The sequence below is a fragment of the Jaculus jaculus genome, chromosome 14 (genome assembly GCF_020740685.1).
Source record: "Jaculus jaculus isolate mJacJac1 chromosome 14, mJacJac1.mat.Y.cur, whole genome shotgun sequence".
Classification (NCBI taxonomy): domain Eukaryota; kingdom Metazoa; phylum Chordata; class Mammalia; order Rodentia; family Dipodidae; genus Jaculus; species Jaculus jaculus.
Genome location: NC_059115.1, coordinates 17,134,990 through 17,140,989, shown reverse-complemented (window position 1 = coordinate 17,140,989; position 6,000 = coordinate 17,134,990). Strand labels below are relative to the sequence as shown.

General features: G+C 45.5%; 1 pseudogene; it reads left to right on the top strand.

Moving 5' to 3' along the window:
- Positions 1–1,089: 1,089 nt before the first annotated feature.
- Positions 1,090–6,000, top strand: part of LOC105944999 — a 27,319-nt pseudogene continuing 22,408 nt past the window's right edge.

Below are 6,000 nucleotides of genomic sequence, written 5' to 3'. Positions count from 1 at the left end.
GCAGAGGTAAGAGAATTGCCTCGAGTTCAAGGCCACCCTGAGAATACAGAGTGAATTCCAGGTCAGCCTAGACTACAGTGAAACCCTACCTTGGGAAAAAAAAAAAAAACTGATAAATAAGGGCTGGAGAGATGGCTTAGCAAAAAAGGCACTTACTTGCCTGTGAAGCCTAAAACTCATGTTCGAATCTCCAGGTCCCACAAGACCAGGTGCAGTGCTGCAAGCGTGGAATGTCGCACATACACACAAGGGGGCACACATACAGTGACTGAAGGCCCTGGTGCACCCAGTTTCTCTAAAACCTAAAATAAAATAAGGGCTGGAGAGATGGCATTTGTCTGCAAAGCCAAAGGACCCAGGCGCAATTCCCCAGGACCCACATAAGCTAGATGCACAAGGGACACATGCGTATGGAGTTCATTTGCAGTGGCTGGAGGCCCTGGTGACCCCATTCTAGCTCTCTGCCTCTTTCTCTCTGTCGGTCTCAAACAAAACTAAAAAATAAAAATACTAAAGTAAATAAATAATGTTTTTTTTTAAAAAGAAAAAGTAAACAAAACCTGATAAACTAAGTTGACATTGAGCCAAGCAAGGCAGGCACCCAACCCAACCCAACTTCCGGCTGGAAGAACCCTGGCGCAAGACCCCACGCGGGCCGAGGCCGAATGGAGGCTTCTTCCTGTGGGCTCTTCCAGTTAGCAAAGCTGTGGAAACGCAACGCCCTGGTTGTATTCTCCACCTCACACGGACCCAGGGCGGAGATAGCCAGCGGCCATAGATGTCACTTCCACTGCACGCTTAATGTACACGCGCTCTGCGTTGCCCGGGGCCACGTAACCACGGTCCCCGCCGCGGGTCGCGTCATCATCCGGCGCCCTCCGCTCTCGCGTCATCATCCGGCGCCCACTGCTCTTGCGTCATCATCCGGCGCCCTCCGCTCGCGCGTCATCATCCGGCGCCCACCGCTCGCGCGTCATCGTCCTGCGTTCGAGGGAGTAGCTCCCCGGGGAAGACCCGCGGGGGTTCTGGCCCAGTCGAGGGAGCCGCGGTTCCTCGTGCTGCAGCTCGAGGCCGGCCCGGTCGGGGTGTACCGCAGGGTTCCCCCGGGGCCGGGCCTGCGAGCTGCTTCCGGCCTCACGGTCAGTTGGGAGGGGAGCTGGGCTCGGCGAGCGCGGGCCGGGGCGGAGCCGGGCACTCTCGCCACGCAGTCGGCTCGGAGCAGGACGCGTGTGAGAGAAGGATCCCCGAAGGGAGGCGGAAGGCCTGCTTCCCGGGTTGGTTTCCGGGCTGGTCGAGAAAAACAGGCGAAGCAACCCACTTTAAGCTCGTTCCCGGCCGTGAGGGCCTGAGTCGGGAGTGGAGCGGAAGCCCAGTGGCTTCCTCACTCCCTTCTACCCCGGAGATCTCGCACGCCCATCCTCTCCTGCCCTTCGTCTGACGGTGACCCAGGACCGTGCAGAGCCCCCACGCCTCTGCCGCCGGAATATTGTATCTGGGAGAGGGCCTGTTAGCTTGCACCCAAGAAGGGCCCCGGGTCTGGGCCGCCCCTACACTTGTGGACCGTTGCCAGAAAGAGAAGTAACTGCCTGCAAGAGTTTAGCTGAAGTGTGGGCCTTGGATGTATAGAGAGGATGCCTGCAAGGTGAAGCTGGGGTCACCATGGGAGCCCATTGAAGGAGAGACAGCGTAAGCCCCAAGTTTTAAATCACCATTTTAGAGAGAATTAGCTCAGATTTGTTGAAGATTCATACTTTTCTGATGTATGCCCTCCCTTTATTTTGAGGAATTTTCTCTACTCAAAAGTGAAAGTAGTAGGCCATTACAGGTTAATCACTAAAACATGTCCCCTGCCCCTTCGGATTATGGCTTCAGGTACTGCTAGTTCTTGGGACCTCGCACACTAAAAACAGAACTTCTCAAAGAAGCACTGAATGCACCAGGAAAGGCTCCAGGTGACGGTAACCACAGAGCATGGTGCTTAGAGCTATTGATTATGATTCCGGTGGGTGCAGTGGGATTGGAAGGTACGTCTGCAAAACTTAAGAGAAAGTGACTGACTACAGTCTCAAGCGGTAAACTGCTAAACCGCCAAGTTGATTCTCCTTGGTGGATTAGACAGGAATTACTTCCTGTGTCGCTTCATAGTTTTCTAATGGGTGCCTCAGAAGAGAAAACTTTGTGGGTTTGGACTTCATCCCACAAGGAAACTGGGAGAAGTGAGACCTGAAGGGTTTCCTTCATGATGAAGGTCCAGGGTGCCTTACCTGATGTGACACCTTTGTGTGTGGTGAGGAACTCTTTCCATTAACACATGGTATCTTGCAGTAGAGATTTTTCCTTAGAGAGATGCTAGGAGTGGGTTTTTTTGTTGTTGTTTGGTTGGTTTGGGGGTTTTTTGGTTTTTTTGTTTGTTTGTTTGTTTGTTTGTTTTTGGTTTATTTACCCCAAGGCAAGGTTTTTCCCTAACTCAGGCAGACCTGGAATTCACTATGTAGTTTCAGGGTATCTTCAAGCTCACGGTAATCCTCCCACTGCCTCCCAACGTGCTGGCATTAAAGGCGTGCACCTCCATGCCCAGCTGTTTGTTTTTTTGGTTTTTTTTTTTAATTATTTAGTTATAAGAGAGAGGAATGAATGACCACACAGGGCCTCTTCCCATTGCAAAAGAACTCTAGATGCATGCACTGCTTTGTGCATCTGGCTTTACATGGGTACTAGGGACTTGAACTCCATCTGGCAGGCTTTGCATGAAAGTGTTGCTAACTGCTGAGGCATCTCCCCACCTGGGGAGTGTGGTTATTAATAGCGAGTCAGGCTGAGGTGGCTGAGGATTTAAAGCAGGACAGCAAGTTAGCAGATTAGAAAAGACCCTGGAAGAAAGGCTGAGTTTGACTACCATGAAGTCATTTTTATAGAAAAATCTTCCAGAATGTCTTTAATAGTACAGAACAGGCTGGGACACTAGCTCAGCAGTAGAACACGTACTAAGCGTGAGAAAGCCCTACCCTGAAAAGTGACTGCAGTTTCTCTGCTGGAAAATAATGAATCGGCAGTATTTGTTGAGGAATGTTGTGATGTCTGATATTAGGCTCAGGAGTTCTGAAAAAATATAAACAGCAGTGTTCTAAATCCTTTATTAAAGCATTGGTACCTTCTTTACTTGTTCTCTTTAAATGATACAGATCATTTTATCATGTCTCTTGAGAGTGTGTCAGATGTCTTCAAAGTTCATAAATTCAGAGTTCTTTTTTAGATTATGGAAGCAACTCAGAGAACATGTTAGAGCCAGGAAAAAGCCAAGGCTGGCACATTTTTACATTAAGACAGTTTAGTTTGCTAGTTACCTTGCTTACCAGCATGAGTCCTAACTCTTGCATTCCCTGGCCACTCTATCCTACAAGATCACATAAGGGTATTTAAGGAACAGTCTGACCATATTGTGGAATTAAGAGGACAGGAGCACCTCGGGTTTTTATAGTCCAACTAGACAACATTTCCCCACACTCTGTAAGGTGCATGAGACATTTAGAGAGATTTGTTGCAGGTGCTAACAACCTGTGCAGACTGAATGGTGTAAGTTTCTATAAGTAAGCCTGTCTCTAAGGTTCAGTCTTACAACTTCCTTGAACTCTGACCCTTTCATAGACTGGTCATCATACTTAGGCACATTTCAATGCCCAGATTTTATGCATTGTTACTAGCATTCTCTGACCCTATCATGGAGTCTGGGAAGTGTGTGTTCTTATGAGTCAAAGTGAGTAAGAATGTCTTCCTGGTGTGTGTATGTTTCTTTACTGTATTCAGGAAAACATTCCTGTTGACACTGTAAGCTGAATAAATATAAGCGTCATGCATATGGATGGATATGTGTAAATGCTACACAGTAGGTAAACAAAAAATACATGAACTTAGGAAATTTTCCTCACTTATGTGTTGGAATCAGCCTGGTTATGGGAAGATGTGAGCATCATTGAGTCTGCATTGCAACAAAAATGAATGAGGAACTGTCTAGAATAGACTCCTGACATTTACTCAGGAGTTGTTATGGGATGTTGAGACACACACACAAAATAATAATAATAATAATCACAGACAGTTTGTAACAGCAAACTCACAGTGTGAACTTGGACTGGAGAAGAGCAATGCTGAAGGGGAGCTTATCTATTACAAAAATTGCATCTCTACTCTCAGGATTATAGGTAAAAAGTTCAAGTAGTAAGTAATCAAGGAACTTAAGCAAGCACATGATTTAGATATGACTGATGAGTCTAAAATATTCTGTTCCTCTCTAACAGTGAAGGACCAAGTCCAAATAAGGGAATTCCAAACAAGTCACAATTTTACATCAGCAAGATGCCATTCCTACCTTTGGTGACAGGAGGATATTGAGAGTGGAGTACTTAGAAGTTAGCAGCCAGAGTTGAGGTCGTGGAGGTGAGCATCTAAAAGGATATTGAGCCCTGCAGCAAACATACCTCATGATAGAGAGGCTGCCTGAGGCTGAATGTGAGACCAATATGCACCCTAGCCTCCACCCCACACACCAATATCAGGCAGTATTTTCTTGGGTTAGAACCTGCCTGTAGCCAACAGTCAGGGGAGCTGGGATAAAACAGATCCCAGATCAGTCCAGCAGAGATGGTCATGGATAAGCTGGGTCTGCAAAGCATAAGCAGACAGTGGACATAGTCAAGAAGCAAAAACTTATACAAACTGATCCAGCATCCATTGTGTGTCTGCCGTGGCCTTATTAGCTTCTAGTTGATTTGGAGTCCTTCCACCTATTCTGAGTGTTTGGAAAACTGATGCACCTTCATGCCTGTGTGTTGATAGCCCATTTTTTGCATACTTCTCAGTGTCAGCATGTAAATGTGTCATTCATGGGGAAGAGTATGCTTACTGTATTTCTTTAGCTATTTTTCCCCCATCCACTATGAGCTTGTAAGCACTAAATAAACAGATATTTAAGAGGGGCACACCTCCTGCTATATGGTCTACATTTTGTAACATTCCTGGATGTTGCCTTTGCATGATGAAGTTTGAGAAAAACTATTTCAGAACATTAATAACAGTTATTAAATTTTTTCAGCATAAAATCATATGGGTGATGGATCTGATAGTTACTTTGACTAACACAACTCATGTCATGTTCTACCTAATCCAGAATACAGAATTACTATTCAATACAATTGAGATATATTAGGAATTGTGTACATTTTCTCTTACCTGTAGTCTTTCTCCCTCACCCTCATCCATTTCATATCTACATCTTCCTCTTATCAGATTATAATGTAAAGTTTTAGATGTGTATTTTCTTATGCTGTTTGGAAAAAATCTCTCACCTCTACCAAATGTTTTTTTCCACATTCTGATTGAAAGAACATTGTAGTTCATAAAGAACCTAAATGACTAACGTGATCCTGCACAATATATTGAGAAGTGCTTTTGATTTGTTGTTTTCAAATTAACATACAAAATACTGGGTTTCCTTCTGACATTCTCATGCGTACTTTCTTGTTTATCCTCATCTTTTACTCCCATTCCCCACCCTCTCCCTTTAAAAAGAAAACAAAACTTGGAAGACATTTTTCTGATTGGTTTGCTTGCTTATTTGCAAGGAGAGAGAAATAGAAAATGGGCACACCAGGGCCTCTTGCAAACGAACTCCAGATGCATGCCACTTTGTGCATCTGGCTTTACATGGGTAATGGGGTATCAAACCCAGGCTGTTAGGTTGTGCAAGCAAGTGCATGTAGCTACTGAGCTCTCTAGCACCCTGCCCTCTTCCTACTGGTACCCAGCTTATCCCTGTTAACTTCCTTCCCATTTCATGTTACATGTGTTCTCTTGCCTTCTTTTTTCCTCTTTCCCCATTAAGGCTTTATTTTCCTCCTCCTCTTGTCCCTTTCTACTTTCATCTTCTACACCCCATCAAACACATATACCAGAACACAGATTCAGGTTGCCCTGAATCACATGGTAAGTGGTAGAAAACGTTGC